The sequence below is a fragment of the Diadema setosum genome, chromosome 3 (assembly GCF_964275005.1).
Source record: "Diadema setosum chromosome 3, eeDiaSeto1, whole genome shotgun sequence".
Taxonomy (NCBI): Eukaryota; Metazoa; Echinodermata; class Echinoidea; order Diadematoida; family Diadematidae; genus Diadema; species Diadema setosum.
Genome location: NC_092687.1, coordinates 30303589 through 30324341, shown reverse-complemented (window position 1 = coordinate 30324341; position 20753 = coordinate 30303589).

Sequence of the window (20753 nt, the reverse complement as noted above, 5' to 3'; positions counted from 1 at the left end):
AGTATCAAGTTGATGGAATGTGTAATTTTCATGAAATATGAATTTTTATCAAATTCCCTTTATATTTTCTTTATATTGTAGTCCACTCATACGTCATAACCTCTAGTAGTCTCCTTACCCAGCAGTTCCAACACAAAAACTTTAATAATTCATAACTTTTGCATCGATTGCCCGATTTTCCTCAAACTTTCACTGATGTGTTTTACTAATGTCACTGCTTTCACTCAACCCACATTGCTCTTTGGGTTTACGTTCCCTTTAAGGCGGTAAATTTGTCATCTACAGAAACTTTGTGTGCGTAATCTTTTCCTGGTGTATACTGTAGTTTTCATTTGATTGATGAAAACTTGTTTTAATTATACCAAAGCTATACTTGTGCTTCAAGAAAATAAAATCAAGGAGTGTGTGATAACTAACATTTCATGTCATATTTCTGAATAGAGGGAGAGCTCAAAACATATTCTGTATTCAATAAATCCTTGTTATAACTTATAATGAAGGCCTTGAGATCATAAAATTACCTTGTTATGAGAGTGTCATAAATATTGTTACGTCAGGGCTTAGAAAAGAATATAAAGAGCCACAAATCAAATTATACTTCTGTGTATATCAAAGTTCTTTGTAATGAGGTTCCACTGCCATTGCTTGATGTGTATGATTTTTGTTTGTGTGTGTGTGCATGTGTATACAGTAGCTTCACTAAGGGGATTATTAAAGAATAGAAGTAAATGATATTACAGGCCAAGGAGCGTGGTCTCCCCTCCTCCCCCCCCCCCCCAAAAAAAAAAGAAGAAATAATAATAAAAAATAAAAAAATATAAAAAAAAATAATTCATTTGATAATAAAAAAACAGTGGTCAATCAATGCTATGCCACTAATCTGTGTGTATGTGGGTGTGTGCGTGCGTGTGTGTGTGTACGTACAGTTAAATTCAATTTGTGGGAAATATGTGGCGTTTCAATGGTCACACAAATATATACATACATACACACATCCCACACAGCAGACAAAATAACACTCAACGTACAAACCAAGATTCATCCCAACACAATGCACACCGCACTGCACCGCACGCCCTTCGCACAATTACTTCCCACTCAGTGAGTGGCAAGATTTTCTTTATGTATCTCTTCGTTGTGCCCTTTGCACAATTACCCCCCACTCAGTGAGTGGCAAGATTGTCTTTATGTATCTCTTTACCTGGGGCCATCTTCCTCGTCAAGCTTAGCTTATGATGATGGTCCCCTGCATTTCATTTTTATCATTTCCTATTGCTTCCTTTCATATATGATATTCGTTCTTGAAAAAAAAAAAATGTATGTAAGATCCAAACGTTACGAATATTAGCTGTGTAAATGACTATGTAAGTATTTTGTTGATTTGTGGATTTGTATTGATTTTGAAATGCAGAAATAAAAACTGAACTGAACTGAACTGAACAGACATTTTCTAGGCTATTTCTCTTGCTCTTTATACGCACTCTAATCCAAAGTACATGATAAGGTAAACCCCAATTGTAACTAAATCTTTGGACCCACTAAATACTAAATAGCTTGTTATAACAAAATTTCATTTTTGCCAGCAATTTTCTTATGCTGTTCCTGAAAATTTAGTTTGTCATGAGATTGTTCTATATGTGTGCATTACAGTAGGGTTTGCCTGTATCTCATTTCATCCAACATGAAACTATAAACAGTTTGACACTCGATTAAAACTTTTATGTTGAACATTTTTAATATGAAATATTGTTCTTACGTCATAAACCATCTTAACATCTGCATAGTTTTAAGATGATAATCTGGCAAGAATAAAACTACAACAACTACTGGACACCTAAAAAAAATAAAAACACAAATGTTTCAAGACCCTGATGCACTGTTTACATGTACATAAGGAGTTTAAAAGACAGTTTCAGAGATACTAGGTAGAACAAATTTGATCTAGTTACTAACCAAAGTAGTGAAACCAGTTCAAACCACCATTCAATCACTGTTACTTCGAATCATTGGATGTGCATACTCCAAAGTTGAAGAAGAAATTTGTGTTCCTGTACATCCATCAAAAGTAATGACAAGTTTTATGTTTAATCTACATATGAAAATTTGGCAAAACAAACTCATCCATATAATATACCAACTATTACTTAAGGTGAAAAGTAGTACATGGCAAGTTACGTATTTCATGCTAAAAACGTGTAACATTTTATTACACTTTTTTGTTCTGTTCTAATTGTATAGATCATTACACATCTACTGACATGCATCTCAAAAATTGCATAGATTTATGAAGAAGTTTACATGGAATTGGGCTAGACTACATGTTATAATAAATCAAAACATCACATATGAATACACAAAAATGCATCACAAATTATGAACAAAGAACCAAATCTTTCACGAAATACTGAAGTGCTGAAACTGAGGTAGTTTGTTCTGAATTTTAAGTCAACAAAAGTTTCACCTTTAATCCTTTACATGAAGTCCGGAGATCATAGTTCTCATTTACATCTTTGTTAGGGTGTACTCATTGTTTTCTTCCGAGAGTGATTGACAATTTTGAGATGTGCTGTGCTGGCCTTGTGCATGCTGAAAATGGGATGGACCTTGATCATGTGGAATGGGGTGCTGGTGGTAGGAATGTTGGCTATGATGCTGCTCAGTGAAAGAAGGCTGTGTGTGCATAGGATGAGTTGGTCGTTGATCTTGGGTCTGTGGATGTTGAGCCAGAGGACGAGTTGGCCGTTGATCGTGGGTCTGTAGATGTTGAGCCAGAGGATGAGTTGGTCGTTGATCTTGGGTCTGTCGATGTTGAGCCAGAGGATGAGTTGGTCGTTGATCTTGGGTCTGTAGATGTTGAGCCAGAGGATGAGTTGGTCGTTGATCTTGGGTCTGTGGATGTTGAGCCAGAGGATGAGCCTGGTGAGGTAGAGATGGGTGCGGCAGAGTAGACTGGTGAGGCATAGTAAGCTGGGGGGGGAAGGGGTACTACACATTGATGAGCAGCCTGGTGAGGTGGACGGTAAAACTGCCCCATCATGTTGAAAAAACTGTTCAAAACTTGCGTAGTTTGTTGGTTCATCTCTTTGATAATGTTCATCTGCGCTTGTTGTTGTCTACGATCTAACTCTTCCTCCCACTGCCTCTGTTCTTTGATGCGCCTCTCCTCCAACTCCCTCTGTTCATTGATTCGCCTCTCCGCTGCCTCCTGGTATCGTCGATCTGCATCATCCAGGTGAGTGGTCAATGTTGAGGACACTGCTTCCACAGATTCCTCCAGTTTGGTTTTTTTCTTCTTCTTTGTTGGTCCTACATTAATGAAATGTTAAAGTAAATAAAGATGAAAATAATAATTATTACTTTATATAAGGTTACTGCCAGTTACTAACAATGCAGCACTCAATGCGTTTTCGGTTTCCCAACAATCGCCGCTTTGTCGGTAACTGTGGAGTTTCACTTAACTAAAACACAAAAATAAAGAGCAAATTTGAATGCGCAGTGTTTGCCATCACAAAGTAAAGGTGTAATTTTGACTGCTCAAAAAAATCACATGAATCAATCCACCAACTGAGTGGCATAATGTAGGTAAAGCTAGCTGGTAAAGAGATTTTTGTTTTCTTTTACAACCATTCGATTCGGGTGGGCATATGCCACATGCCCCCTGTAATCAAGCTACTGCACCTTCTAAATTACAGTGGGGTATGCGAGGGGGTTTCCCCCTCCCATGGAGGAATTTTTGAAATTTTATGTTGAAAACTAGAATTGAGTAACAGCACATTTCAAGCTTGAGGTACGTCTTTAAATTATAAATACATTATGGTCCATATTTCTTAATATTTGTTTTATTATTTACCCACAGCTTTGGCACGTTGACCACTCATGATGCTAGGGAACTACCTCTTTACACTACAGTTACATTTTCAGACTTTGTACAGGCTTTATAAAGTTTGTAATAAAGTTACATTATAGTTTCTACCTCCAGTACTTGGTCGAGATTTAGGGTGCCATTCTTTTGGATTTCTGCGACGTTCACGATTGTCACAATGTGCTCCTTCCTCACCGTCTGTCTCTGTATCAGAATGAGGCTCTGTTTCCAGGTCATCTTCTATGTCATGGTCGGAATCATCCACAGTGAGACTGATATTACTGCCACTGGTCGAAGCCCCAGCTGCTCCTGCCGTTGACGTTGTCGCTGCATCTGCACCTGGAGCTGTAGCCACGGTTGAGCTCACTAGGTTCAACGGCTCAGCGCATGCCGTCTTGCCCCAAATGTCAAAACATTCAAAGTAAAATTCGAAGTCTTTGCGCGCTTGTCCACTCTTATTATTGTTCTGTTTAACGTCAAAGAATATCTTTTTCAAATTTTTAAGCTTCGTCTTCACCTGCGTTGCGTTGCGGTGAATCTCCTGATCTTCCAGCTTTCTCGAGATTTCTTCTAACGCCGCTGCGTCGCTACATTTACCAGTCATTTGACGATCAATCTCGTCCTCTCCTCGGATCGCAAGAAGGGCCATTCTCAGATTAAGTGTTCAATTCCATGTGAGTAAAACCGAAAAATCAACCACAAAGTAATACATTCAAAGATGTGTTTTCGGAAACTTCAAAACCGGTCAAATACGAAACAAAAAGTGGAACATTCTAAATGATGGCCATTCATTGGGTAAAAATGAATTGAAATAGAGCATCATATATGATTTTTGATCACCAAGCAGATACGTTACCGCAAATTTACATGTTGTAATGGACTCCTAACTCTGAATTAAATTTATTGTTTTGATCCAATTTCTGTTCAGGAAAAGACATCTGTCACCCCTAAAGATATTGGGGTTTTTTCAAGAGGTAAAGATGTTGTCATCCCATGCTATTTGGTAGAAATTATTTCTGTGTGGTAGGTTGAAATATGCTTTTTGCTGAAATGAAATATAACCTTAAAATTCACTTTGTATTTTTAGCAAATTTCGCTTACAAATAAAGTTTCGAATCCCACAAATCATGCAAAGGGAACGATCCGATCTGGAATTTCACAGGAAACAAATATGAATTGCTTTCCTGGGGAAATAACTATTGGAAAAACATTGAATCACCTTTGGTAACGTATCTGGTAAAATATAAGTAATAATTTTAGTTGTGTATGAATTAATAAATATCACCTGTTTAATTATTTACCTCATGAATTGATGTAAAAATGAATGATGTAAGCCCAAATTAACCATTATAAACATTGTACGTAATATTTAAACTATGAAATGTAGTGGAAAAGAGCCCTAAATGTGAAAGCTGAGTTCTTCATTCACAGAATATTCTCATCTTACGTCTGAATGTATTTATCCATCTGACTATAAATATTCATTAAGTTTTGATGGATAATGCAAACAAGGTTTAAAAAATATATTTTTGCAGGCACTTAGAAGGAAGTAGGTACAGTCTCTATGAACTCGATATGCTAAACAGTTGTTTGACCTATGGTAACGTATTTGGCTCATCCCTTTTAATGAAAATGAATAAATAATTGTTCAACTTATCAATGAATCTTGAGTAGTTCTTCATATGTTGAAAAACACTAGAATAAATATGCAGCAGAACACTGAAACTTTTCTCGGAAGCGTTTCATAAACTACTTTTTACTCTTTCAAAGTTTGGTAACGTATCTGGCGTACCGTAAATGAATCTGTCGGTGAAGTTACAGAGCAATTTCTACTGAATATTCTTCATTTGAACATAACTTAAATTTTTTATGGAAGCGTCATTCTATGCAGAATTGTTTTATGAACACTTTGTTTTACATAACATTATTTGTCACCGTGGGTGCCCTGAATTATACGTAACGTATCTGCTAAATCTGAAAAGCAAAAAACTGATATGCTGAATCTTAGCTTCGTCTTGTAAAACAAACGTTCAAAGTTGTTGCATAAAATATGAAAGTGGCTGTGTTTTATAGAATAGAACTTTGGAGTTTATGAGCACACAACGATTTGTTTGTAAAAACATTTACAATTTATTTTCAGCATTTTGATTGTGTGGTAACGTATCTGTCGGAAAACTTGGCATTAAGTTGTGAGACACTGACGCAGAAAGAAAAATCATGTGGAAGTGTTGGTCTTTTTCACCTCTCTGTCCTTTTGGTGTAAGAATACAATCCTGAGGTCCAACAAAACGAAGCATGTAATGTGTAGGGATGAATTTTGACCAGATTTGATCCCCAGAAAGCACAAGACCAATGAGCAAAATTCGGTCACGTATCTGGGGTAACGTATCTGTGGTAACGTATATGGTCGATCATATTATTATGAGAGCGATATCTACCAAATATTTCTCACTTGTACTAAACTTTAATGTTGAATCGATGCGTCATTCCGAGGAGTAATGTATAATATACAATTTGTCTGACATTGAAATATCTGTCGCAGTGGGTGGCGTGAAAAGTATGTCACGTATCTGTCCAAATAAAAGTGTAGAAAACCGATATTCCAAACATTGTACCGTATTCTCAAAAAAGAGCTGTTGCACAAAAAATCTAAGTACTTGCAATGTATGAAGTATATCCTCAGGGTTTCATATACACAGGGTCATTGCATAGTCTTGTTATTTTCGCAATTAAAGAAACTGGTAACGTATCTGGCGGTGAACTTGGCGACAGGTTTCAAAAGGCTATAAAAAAAGAAGTTAATAAAAATTTTGGAACTTTTTGAGTATTGTGATTAGCACATATGATATGCTCATCGTCCATGAAAATGATATTTGGAAAGTGTGTTTGTGGACGGAGAGGAGCAATAAAACATAATTCTGAAATAGCCGGCGACACTGCGTTTTGGGGGTCTTAACGAGGTTTAATAGCAAAATTTTATACAAAAAGGCAGACAACCGCATTTGATCGTGTTTATTTTTAACAAATAAAGTCCTCGTGATATATTATAAACATTTAAATAGTATCTAATAGGTTTCAGGGAACCGCAAACTGTCATGGAATGTCGGCGACACCAAAATTCCGTATTTGAACGCTTTTACTGAGAATGGGCCATATAAGTGCTCTAGTTTCTTGAGAAGTCCAGTTTGGACACCTCTCTTCATTTTTCTTTGGCATCGTGAAACAGTTCAGTTGATGAACACGAGTTATGCAATATGAATCGCGACAAACAGTCCAATAATTGACAATACTTCTTGAAAATCTAGTAGCACAATGCACACGTCAAACGTACCTGTTACTGCAGCAGCTAATTGACCATCCAGTGCATGCAGTGCATAGTGGTGGTTGTTTTGTTTACAACAAAAATACGATCGATCAAAAATACGTTTGCAATTGAAAATTATATCATACATAGCAATTCGACAACCCAAACTTTCCTTTTTTAAATAATTTCAAATTGAAAGAAATATTAATTTATTACAATACACAAACACGAAGTATTTATTTTTTAATAAAACATTTGAATATTTCTAATCGACACATGCACGTGCGTGTACAACTGCAAAACTGCGTATACTATAACTTACGTGTATGCACACCTCTCGCGCGCTCAAGCTCAGCAATCAGCGGTTGTGCGGGAAATCGAGCGACCTTTGACCGAACTGTGGAATGTTAGTGCGGATAAGTCGTAAAACGCGTTCATGTATTCTCGATCTACTCCTCATGCTGCAATTATGCGCATAATAGCAGCATAAAAATAATGCGCACTTTTCTACTCTTCTCCCGTTCATGTAATCGACATTTTACGACTTAGCGCTCCTATTATCCGCATCCACGATTACCTGAAAGGGGTATAAGATTGCCTCAGTGTCAATTCAAGACAACAAGATCTCGTGACAGTACCTGTGACCTTCTCATTCACAAATATAATCTATGTGCAAAGAACATCAGCATATGCTGCAGTATATGTAGATCGAGACTGCTTAGCTTTAGTAGAATGTACATGAATGAATATACAACAGAGAACTATGGCATAACACCTTATTATCGAGATTACACACCATGAAATCCATAAGTACATCCTCAAACTTTACATTTCCATAATTTCTCAACAATTGTAAAGTTGACTCGAAGAACATCTGTTGCTTCTTCACACATCGATCATCCTATGCAATCACGTCAAACATGATATCACCCGATTTATTCATTTTTTTTTTTTTTGCATATCACTTTGGTTGACTTAAGAACAGCTGTTCATAATCCAATCAAAACAAGGGAAAAAGCTTAAGCTGAAAAAAACAAATACAACAACACTTATCGGCAAAAACAGTATGGAACCAAATTCGCAAAAAAAAAAAAATGGCAAAGCAAAATAAGTATATCAGAGTTGTTCTGAATTGAGGATTTTTTTCTTCATTTTTGACATTTAGTTTACGACAGATCCTAAAAGAGCAGACTCTAAGCTTTAAAATGATATATAAAAGAATTTAAATAGACTCTTGAAAAGAAAGCACACACTCTGGAAAAGTGTGAACTGAAAAAGAGGCTCTGAAGTACAGGGTCTATTCGAGCGCTTTCACCTTTTAAATACCAAACCGCGCTAGCTGTGAGAGGAATGGGACAACAAGCACGATTTCAACCACCACAGAAATTTATTGAAAAAAAAAATATTATGTTATATTGTAAATTATTCATTTTAAAACTATTCGTAATAGGAAGCACATTAATAGAAAAAATATCCAAAAAAAAAGTTCTTTGTCTTACTATGGATTCCATAATTCAATCAATTAATTTTAAAATCGCCCACTAGAATAGAATTCATCTCTTTCCAATATTTTCTACAATATCATTAAATTTACAAGTAAAATCCACAATATTTGAACTACGATAAATGCATACTGCAATAGAGGAGATACGGTTCTGAGTTATTTCAATAAAAAAGCGTTACATAATTATCTGTAATACATGACAAATAATTTCTTATAACATTGATATTCATCTTTTGCTAAAACAATTCCACCATCAACTTTGCCTTGAGGTCTACAGATACGAACAAGACAATGATTATCAATATCATTCATATCTTAGTTTGTCTTTGAAAAAAAAAAACAGCACAAAACATGTTTCTGATACTGCAATAATGCTTAAACTGAAATCTAGTGTAGCAAGAAGGGTATTAAAGTGAACACATCATTTTTTCATTTTTTTTTTTAGAATTCTTACATTGATATTAACTCTTTATGTGCCATGGTGAAAATCCCCTGTGTGCCACGTTATTCCGAGACACGAAGGTAGTCATGCTTTGAGAAAGAATTCTGTTTTTCTAATTTGTATAACCTCTATACATTTCTGTTAAGATGGGCACAATATTAGGCAAAGTTATAAAGAGGATTGCCAAACTTTGTTTCAATATAGATTTTATGACGAATCTATACTTTCAATTTCTCTTTCGAATGACCAGTTACTACATTACTGTGAAGGCATGACTTTTGCACATAAAACCGTGACAGAAACTTAGAATGTACGAGTACATCTAGTTGGGAACACCGCTTGATAGTCAATCACCACATAGAATGCAAGCCGTATATGAGAGGAACAAAAGCACGAAAATCGCTTTCATTGTGCCGCGGGATTAGCAGTAACTAGCGATTTATCGATCGGTTTTGGCGGCTTTGTTTGTTGAGCAAAATATGCGAAGTTGGCACGCCGTCGACTGAGCCGGACGTGCGACCGTGGCACATAAAGAGTTAATAAAAGACAGGTCAGAGTTAATATGTGCATGCTTGGCATGAAAATCCCCACTGAACATATGCTTATATACAATCGACGTCAGAAAAATCGGAAATAGTTTCTTGACTTTCATCAAAGTTAAGTATGGTGATCCGATGCTTTAATTTTTGTAGACAATAAATTGATGATAATGCCCCTTTGTGCAAGGATAAATGCATGTATCTAAATTCATCTTGATGTAGAAGTATATTAACACTTCACGATTTACTTTGGGAAAAATCGCAATGTGCATCATTTTCAAAAGTGTCCCTTTAAGAAGCTTTACAACACTTCATTGTGCAATTTGCCATAATGATGTAGGGGTAAATATCATCAAAGACACATTTATGATAAAAAAAAAAAAAAAATCGATAAATACATGTGACCTATACTATACCAATCTAAGTCCAGGCGCATGAGTGCAAAATCCAGCTAGTACGCTTATAGTCTTTGCTCAAGTGACACAACTGGCAATTTCGCGCGTAACGGTTACAGGGGAAAAAAAAAATCGCGCGACGCACCACGCTCGCCACTCGTCTGTTATTAAGCCCAAACTACATGTGTCACCCAAGACCATCATTGCAGTCCGCGGTTCCTCTTCACTTGTGTAAAATAAACATAACTACAGAATTATATTCAGTTCTCGGTATTGCAACAATAACAGGCTGGTTTCAGCATCTTTAAAAACGACTGTTGAATGAGTTTAAAACAGAAATTGATATCATGAATGACCGAAGAGACTCCGCCGCCGGCTTGGAATGAATTTGAATGCTCATTAATTGTAATACATGCTGTATTTCAGATTTGAATAACGCAAACGGACACTTCGTCGGTGTTTTTTACGAACCGACGCTATTTCGTTTTTGAGCGAAAATGCAATTCTGAGAAAATCGCGTTTAAAGATCTCACAAGTTTTAGACAAGGTTTTCAATGACTTTTCCTGTCTTGTGTGTGAAAATTTTGACAGGGTGATGAGAGTGGAAGTTGTTCTTCCTATCCATAGTGTAATTTTAGTGTGAATTCAAAAAAATACGATATTTCTGTCTTCAAACTCACTGCGTCGGTTCGCAAATCCATCGTTTCTTGCGCGCACCATAGGTTATGTACTTAAATTAAGCGCGGGTCTCACGAACCGACGTAAGTTGTATTACGCCGGTTCGTGAGACCCGCGCTGTAGGGCCTGTACAATAGGTAACGTGCGATACGCGTGTATTTACGAACCGTCGCTATTTCATTTTGTATGTGTTTACATGCAAATACTATTAGGGCTATACCTGCTTATCAACAATAACCTTATTAATTGAAATTAATTGTCATGTAATGATTGTTGTGATGATTATAATACATTTAGTGATAATTAAGATGATAATACAAGCCAGTTTCTCTTCATTGTTCTAAAAAGCATGTTGTTTTCATCTTCATCTTCATCTTTAGTATTGTTATTAGAGCTGTCGTTGATCGTTCCAAAGATTTCTTTGCCCCCCCCCTTTTTTTTTGTGGATATATTATTCAACACTTTTGCATGTGGACATTTATCATTTGGTAATTAACATGTACTCGGTATACTGTGTTTCATATTTTTTACTTTTTACTGTTTTTTTTTTTTACTTTTTTTAACTTACTTTCTTATTTTTTCACATTATTTTTAATTCAAATTCAGTTCACTTCTTTCATAATAATTATGAATGTTTGTTCTAAGATGAAGGATACCGCTAAATATAGGGAAAAAGACGTGCCAGACAGTAATAATTACTTGCATTTACTCATCTTTCATACTCATACACTCTGTTATTTCTTTCTCTGAAAAATCTATTAATTTCTTTATTTCTTATTATTCCACATATTTGTGACTTTTACTTTGTCACAATTTTTATCGGTGTCATTATTGTCATTTGGCTCGCATGCGAATTCACTCATAATTCCTCATTTTCCATCTTTCCCTTTCCTGCTCAACAGATTCTTTGATAACTGCACTTGATCATATAAAAACATAAAACTCATCCTGCATGCACTCTTCGAAACTGATAAACTCCTGAAAATACATAAATATCAAAATTATCAGAATTTCAAGCTTAATTTTGAATATATAATAATGGTCATGTTTTATTATGCCTTTTGCAGCAATATATTGAAGAGGTACATTATGTAATCGAAGAAACATAGGTCCTCAATAAAACATCAAATTTGAATCATTCAGAGATGTGTAATGACAATGGGAAGGATAACAATTGTGGAAGAGCTCCATAAATCAACAAATATCTAATGGCAAATGGAGATGGAATCAAGATTAAAGAATATGCGTGATTCAAGTTCATTATTATATCAGTTCTTGTGTGTTCACAAAAAGAGAAACACAGTTCGAACATGCGCACCAAATCTTACAATGTACATTTACATCTATAGATACATATACAAGAGAAAGAATAACATTCTCAAATTAATATATCAAGCATAATTATGTATATGAACATACAAAGATGTTGCTGCATATGCATGAAGCTTGAGAGTGCTGCAACACACATTATGCTCAGATGGAAACTTGATGTATATCATACAAAAGAGAAGAGGTACTGCATGTACATGTAGTTACACTATTCACAGGACAGTAGAGAAAAAGCAAGAGAGAGAGAAGGAAATGGGTGTCTAAAATAGGTCGATGTAAGGAGTGCCAAGCCAATTAAGTCTCTAATAGAAGTCATACATATATGAAAAGTACATGTACTAGCAAATTCACAAGAGGGGTGGGGAAATTCGGCCAAAATTGTGTCTGGTTAAAATAATTAAAAAGAAAGGTCATCAGCAAAACTACGGGGTGGATGCAGACTAATTTTCATGTGATGACATGTACATACTTAATAAGAGCAGTAAACTTCGAAGCGCCCCCAAGCCCTTCTATATTTAATTATTCATGTCTAAAGGTAGTGCTAGGGCATCCCGGTGGTCTAGTGGTTATGGCGCTGGTCTAGTAATCCAGAGGTCGTGGGTTCGAATCCCGCTTGGGCTGCCTGTGATTTTTTTTTTTTTTCACAGCAGCCCACAAACTGCACACTGCAGTTGCATGTGTTACTACGGATGGAGACAAATGAATAATCTATTATTTTAATATACAATGTTTGACATCCTTTTTGTAATCACTTTCTTTAACCCGTTCCTTCCGCAATTCTCTGAGTGCCTTTAATGCCCCCAAACGAGATTCTTTTCGCCCGTCGACAGAGAGGCACACAGGTTGGTAATCCAGCTGTGTGAAGGCAGTCAAGCGGTTCATTGTGTCCCCCTTTCTACGGTCAACTACATGTGCCCGTGAACAATGGAAATATCGATCGGCTGCGAGGTATGAATAGAGCGTGCGCTGATGAGCTCTCAGAATCTTTTGTTCTACACAAAACCAGGTACCTGAATGAGGTGACTGGGGTCAGCGAACCCGCATTTCTAACTGATCTCAGCCTTGATCATTATGTACATGTTCGTACGAGTTTACAGCAGAACAAGCAAAAAACTAAATCAGGAAAAGGTACATAATACTGTAGAACCCCCTTTTTTAGAACAGCAGGAGAACAAATCCTGATAGAATAAACTCTGATCTTTTTATCAGACCCACTTTTCTGAGCATTTTAACACAAAGAAACATGAATTTAGGCCACTGAAGCAGGCACCCTTGTCTTAATTTGGGAACCTGGTAAACCAGGTTCCCGTATATCAGTTGCTCCCACGGGAACCTGGTAAACCAGGCAAAAAATCAGCCAACAAAACTGAAGTTGAAATAATTTTGCTCTATTTATATTAAACATAAAACAAAATGGTAGGCCCATGCAGGATCAAAGAATGTCAAAATATACTGCTGTTCGTCTTTGATGCATATTAAAATTGTCTCGTCATTTACACATTTTAATGATGCAAGATCTTATGTCTAGCACTTAGTAAGTCTCACATAGAAATTGAATTATCATTCACATGAATATAAATCTACATGTACTTGTAAACAAGGCATTGCATTGAAGTAGCTGAATATTACTACCTGCATTTGGGAAACAGTCTACGACAATCAAACCTGTTTCTTATCAGAGATTGTAACATCTTAATTAGACCTAGACTCTACATTATCATTCAGCTTTTAAAGGTATTAACCATTCACCTATAAAACAGTGGCATTGTCATGTGCATCATATTTCTTTGATACTGCACATATTTTCATGAAGTCCGTGCAAGAATGCAAATGAAATACGTCTGCTGTTTGGTATTTATCAAAAAAAAAAAAATAACTAACCCGGAAGTCCTTGGCCTTAGGAATAACACGTGGCGAGTTAGCAGGAATTGACATTAAAATAGAATAAGAATAGATCTACTAAATAGGCCTTTGCCTCATGAATGTCTGGTCTAATTATAGACTTAGTGAAGTCTAGACCTTTCACTTTTAAGTTACACAGATTTCATATTACTTAGATCTAGACTACATCTAAATCTAGACATCTAATACTATTAGATCTTGGCAACTTTTGTCTTTGTGACACGAAATTAACACGTCACGGATGATATTTCGGCGATGTCCAACAGGATGGCAGTACCACTATTACTAAATCAGTAAGTTGACATAGATAACTAACATCAACTTGTTAAAGTACGTTAGAGATGGCACCATATACAATAACCGGTGACACTGACACTGACAGATCTAACGACTACGTTTAGACTAACGTTAAAGAGTTAGACTCGCCATCTCAGTAAGTCGGCCAAAGAAAAAGTCAATACAGGGCTAAGTCAGTGTTACTGTTATGTTAGGCCTAACAAACGTTAACGGTTACTCGGTAAGGTTAGGTTTACCAGGACTCAAGAGTCCTGGTTAAATCAGTCGAGGGACATTTCTTAGGAAGTCCTTCGATTCCAAGAATAAAAAGAGTGAAAGAACAAAGGGAAAAAAGGAAAGAAGAAAGGACAAAATAATATGTATGGCTGCTGTGGAAATCGACAGCGCCACTGTATCACTATCAATCAAGCGTAAATATATAAACGCCATTTGGTTGGGCCGCATTCACAAGTTTTAGGGGAAAAAAGCCCCACCGCTGTGCTTTATAGGTGCTCCACTCGAACTAACGTTAGACATACACTACACACAGTACGGTACTAGGGCTGAATTCACAAGTATGCTTTAACACTGCACTGTACAGGAAAGCCACCTAACCTGTAGAGTACTCGTAGTGTTTAGGTAGTATCACTAGACCACATACTGTCATAGATGACATCTTCACCAACGCTGCACACTGGCACTGGTCCGACGGTCCCTGACCAGGAAAAATCACTGTTGGACACTCACCAGTAACTTTTTCAGGAATGGACCAGTAAAAATTGGGGGAAAAAATGGATGGACACTACCTACTATTACCACTAGTCTAGATGTAGATCTAGAGCTAGACTATAGTATAGACTCTGAACTGTGTTAATTTGACTTGGTCTTAGACTTCAGCTGATCATAGTTTTAGTAACTGGTATTACAAGTAAAGTCTTAACTTAGACTTAATAGTTAGACTTGAAAGTAAAAGTCGAACATGTCTAACTTTATTCTTTACTCTTCCTTTGAATTTTACTTTTAGACTTTTTTTTTTTTTAGTTTAGTAGGCCTACTTTGTCAATCTCATGATTTCATTTTCAACTCAAAAGTCAAGGCTTAGCCATGAGTGTCTTCGAGACTTTGATATCTTGCAATCTGCATGTCTTGCACACAGACGTTACGACTACAGTACTCAGTAGTCTCAGAAGTAACGACATAAGTTGAAAAGAAACAATAAATAATATGATTTGGGATCTAATTTAAAATTGGATGGCGTTTACAGACTAGGCTTCATAAGCATCACGCGATTGAATACATGGGACTACACACTACCGCAATTAATGGTTATGGTAGTCCAACTGAAACTGTTATTTTGAGCATGATTTTAATAGGATTATAGCTTACCATTCACTTCACTCGTGGACAGTGGGCTGGCTTAATATAGCTTACCATTCACTTCACTCGTGGACAGTGGGCTGGCTTAGGCCGTAATTCATCTTCAGAAGGTTTGGTTCTCACTCTGAGATCTGGATTAGGGCCAAAACCTAATTCTAGGCCAGTAAGTTGAACAAAGCTCAAAGTAATGCAACTGCGACGGTTCGTAAAACCCGCATTGCTCTTCACCGTAGCAATTCGGGTTTTACGAACCGGCGTATCTTTCGTGCGTCGGATCGTGAAACCCCTTTTTCTCAATTTCTCGATATTTCGAGTACCGTCGTTTTTTTTTTCTTTCTTTGATAAAATTAAGAATAATTAGTTTTGTGATCTAACATTTTGGGATTTGGTAGAGTTTTGAAAGCACTTTCATTTGGTACCAATATCTCGATTTTGAAAATTTTGACCAAAATCGAAATAGCGTCGGTTCGTGAAATCACCGACGACAGTGAATTTAAATGACCGGACTGCGAGCGTAAAATGCATGAAATCGAATACCCTGAATATTCAAAGTACTTTAAATTCTTCCAGATCAAGCAAGTACTCCATGTGTTTATTTTTTTTTTTCATGCTATAGTTATGCAAAAGGAGATTAGCACGCATGAAAAGCAAAAACAACAATGTAATTTGAAATTGTGCGAGGCTGACATTTAAAAAAAAAATAGAAAGTTGGTTGCCATGGTAAGAAGGCATGATGTCCTGCAGTATCAGGAAGGTGAGAGGCGTCCAGGTCGAACAACCGCTCCAGGTTACAAGTAATTCAAAAGATATTTGCATGTATGTCAGGGTCAATGGAAATTTGTGAATGGACCATTTTTCAAGATTCCTGGGGTTTATGTTGCCATGGGAACAGTGCATTACGTCCCACAATCAGAACAAGACCTTGCAGAATCAACTTCTTCTGCAGCTTGTAAGTGATTCAGATGAAATTTAATTTTGGCACATGTGATTACGATTTTGACTCTTTATGACCGACGGTGTAAACCCAAGAGTGCCTGTTTATTTTGAGATATGTTTTGATTTTTTTTTTTTACCTATGTAACATTCCATATGTTTTTCTTACGCTGGACACTAAATGTAGACAAAATGTGAAGATTCGTTTTGCATTCGTTACTTGCAAATCCAATATGTAGCATCGTTTGGTATTCAATTGTTACTAACGCAAGCTACATGTGTCATGTAAAGAAACTTCATTGTAGTGTGTGTTATGGATACATGTGCACTGTACTATCATTTCTGGGCACTTTATGGTTCCGCGGAGGAATATGTAAATAAAGAGTTCGACAAGATGACCGAGATCGACCAAACACCTTGTTTGAGAGTCTGGGTATTTTTGGTGGTTATGATGGTTCGTGAGGCCAAGTTAACCTCCGTAACAAATTGGGGGGCACGTCACAGGAGTTGGGCAGGGTTTCTGCGGACTTAGATGATTTGGTCGGGCTTGATATGATCCCAGGAGTGTTTTTTCGTTCTCGCTTGGCCGATGAATTTCGGTGAGTAGCGTGGTGTAGCATTCTATGCTATGTCGTGGACATGGGCGATACGTCGCGTCGCGCAACTACGACAGTACTGTATGTGGTTGTATATGCTTGTATGTGCAGGTGTTGCGATTTTAGAAAGCATGATACGTTTATGGCGTAGTGTGTGTGCACGCAGATGGACGCGGAGTGATATGTTAATACAGTTTGATGTAAATCGGTCGTCTTTCTGTGTCTGCGTGAGGGAAGCTCACGTTCGTATTTCTTTCGGGATCGAAAGAGTTAATTTGGCACGTGCGTAGTGTTGAGGATGGTTTAGTCTGGTTATACGCTGCGTGTGTGTAGTGTCTGCGTGGAAACGTTGGTCAAACCTTGGTCGTTGGTCCAGTACGTGCTGGTTCGTGTGTGGTTCAGCATACGGGTTATTTTACGGCGGTTCGTATGTGGTTAAGCATACGGGTTATTCCACGGCGGTTTGTACAGGTGTATGTGGTTTAGCATACAGGTGATTTCACGGTGGTTCGTGTGTGGTTTAGCACACGGGTTATTCCACGGTGGTTTGTATGTGGTTTAGCATACAGGTGATTTCACGGTTGTTCGTGTGTGGTATCGCACACGGGTTATTCCACGGTGGTTTGTGTGTGGTTTAGCACACGGGTTATGCCATTGTTGTTCGTGTGTGGTTTAGCACACGGGTTATTTCAAGTCGGTTCGTATGTGGTTTAGCATACGGGTAATTCCCAGTCGGGTCGTGTGTGGTATAGCATACGGGTTATTGTTTATAGTGCGACTGGTTTTCTTCAGTTGAAAAGGGGTTTTTCAGCTGGCTGGCTGGTGATAGTCAGGTTTTCTTGTAGCACTACTAATTGTACATTACTGGTGCAGAATGGAGAAAGATCAAGATTTTTCCATTGAGAAGTTTGTGGATTCACCCACAGTTGAGGAGTTGCTAACCTTGAAAAAGGTTGATTTGTTGCGTGTTGCAGAAAACTACAAGGTTCCTGCTGTGAAGAGTACAGTGAAAAAGTCAGAGGTTACACAGCACACAATCAAATTTCTTGTAGATGAAGAAGTATTTCCCCTCCAGGCATTGCGTAGCATATCAGGTAGTCCCCCTGGTGATGTGCAAGGGAGTGTAGAAGTACGTCTGAAAGAGCTTGAACTTGAGAAAGCGAGAATTGAGTTAGAGAGAGAGAGGGGGTTTCTCTAGAAAGGGCTCGTCAAGTCGGTGAGAGAGAGTATGGTGTAAGCGTCAATGGTGGGCATTTTGATATCACCAAAAATGTCAGAATGGTCCCTGAGTTCGATGATGGAGACGTAGATAGATATTTCCTGCACTTCGAACAAGTGGCAGATAGCATGGAGTGGCCGAAAGAAAAATGACCTCATGTTTTGCAGACGAAGTTAAAGGGAAAGGCATGTGATGCTTATGCTTCACCGTCGCGCGAAGAAGCTCAGGATTATGCAACAGTAAAAAAAAAGGCAATTCTGAACGCGTACGCCTTGGTTCCTGAAGCGTACAGACAAGAATTCAGGAATAGTAGAAAACTAGAGTCACAGTCATTCAGAGAATTTGCAAAAGTGAAGGAAATTGCCTTCACTCGTTGGCTGCAATCAGTAGGCGTGGCTACTGTTGAAGATTTGCGGGAACTTGTGCTACTAGAGGAGTTTAAGAGTTCACTACCTCAAGAGGTGAGTACACATATTGAGGAACAAAAGGTGAAAACTTTGTCGGTAGACAATGGCTGATGAGTATACTCTGTCCCGCAGTCATGGAAACAGGTATGTAGGAAGCAAATATGCAGCTCCTAATCGTCTAAGTGTTGGCAAGACAAATTCTAGCAGTAAGACAGAGGTGAAGGCTGGTCTAGTGGTAGAAAATGAGACTGACAAGAAATGTAGGAACACTGAGAAGCCTATTGTGTGTTTCCATTGTAGGCAACCAGGGCATGTGAAGTCTACTTGTCCCGTTCTGAACAAGAAAAAAAAAAAACAGGAAAAAGACAAAGAAAAAAGTCTCATCCCAATGGACTGGTGAGTCGTTCAGTGGAATTGACAGGTGATTGGTGTGAACAAGTCCAGAGTGTGATTAAGGCAGCTGATAAAGACAAGATTAAGTCTGAGTATGAACCATTCACTTCGGTAGGCTATGTGTCATTGGTAGGGTGTGATGAAGCCAGAAAGGTTACCATCCTGCGAGATACTGGTGCATCTCAATCATTGATTCTTGATAGTGTTCTGCCTTTTGGGCAAACGTCGTCCACAGGCACAAGTGTACTGTTACAAGGAGTAGAAGGAGGTTACGTTGAGGCCCCTCTTCACACAGTTGATTTGCAGCCAGGCCTAGTTTCATGAAGGGTGAGCCTTGGTGTTAGGAAGTCACTTCCTATGGATGGTGTAGCATTGATATTAGGCAATGATCTTGCAGGAGACAAAATGACTATTCCAGTGGTCAGTGCAGTCCCTTTGGATAAAGAAGGAAATGAGACAGCTGCATTGGTTCAGGAATTCCCTGAAGTTTTCCCAGCTTGTGTAGTCACACGTTCCATGTGTAGAAAATCAGAGGAAACTGAAATGAAGGCTAGCCCAGAGGATATCGGTCTAGAAGGGAGTTTCTTCTGTCGGATGGATGATGTAGAAGTAAGTAGAAACGCAGCATCAAAATCACATCAGATAGGAGATGAGTCTCAGCCTGTAGATGAAACTGAGATTTGGTTGAACAAAAGCTCTTTGGTTGACACAAAGCAGAATGATCCACAGTATGTTGAAAGAAGTGTAGGTGAGAGTGTGAAGCCAATCACGAGTGTGGTAGGAAAAGAGTTGAATCACACAACAGATGATCAATGTGCTGAACTAGAAAGGAAGTGTTCCAGTGTGAAGCTTAAGAACTCGGATGCACTTTGTGATCTTGACAGGAAATTGGGTCATTTGTCCCATGGTGAGAAAGATGATGTGAAACAGATCATTGCAGATTTTCCTGAGTTGTTCCTGGTCGCACAAGTGTGGGGCAACATGATGTGGATGTTGGGGAGTCAGATCCTATCAAGCAGCACCCTTATCGTGCTAACCCAGAGTGAGGTGGAGTACATGTTAGAACATAACATTGTAGAGCCAAGCACTAGTGCATGGAGTTCACAATGTGTTTTAGTTCCCAAGCCGGATGGCTCATATTGCTTTTGCACGGATTATAGGAAGGTGAATTCATGTACCAAATCGGACTGCTTCCCTATTCCAAGAGTCGATGACTGCATCGATCGTATTGGAAAAGCGAACTATGTAAGCAAGTTTGACCTACTGAAAGGGTATTGGCAGATACCTTTAACACAGAGAGCAAAGGAGATTTCTGCGTTTGTAACTTCAAAGGGCCTTTTCCAGTATACCGTGATGCCGTTTGGGATGAAAAACGCCCCGGCTACATTCAAACGCATGATGAATGAGTTGATTTGTGGATTGGATGGCTGTGAGGTATACATCGATGATGTGGTGGTTTACAGCGATACTTGGGATGACCATGTGAGAACGGTAAAGGAGTTGTTCAAGCGGTTGTCAGCGGCCAGTCTCACAGTTAATCTGGTGAAAAGTGACTTTGGGCATAGTGAAGTGCAGTTTCTTGGTCACGTCGTTGGTC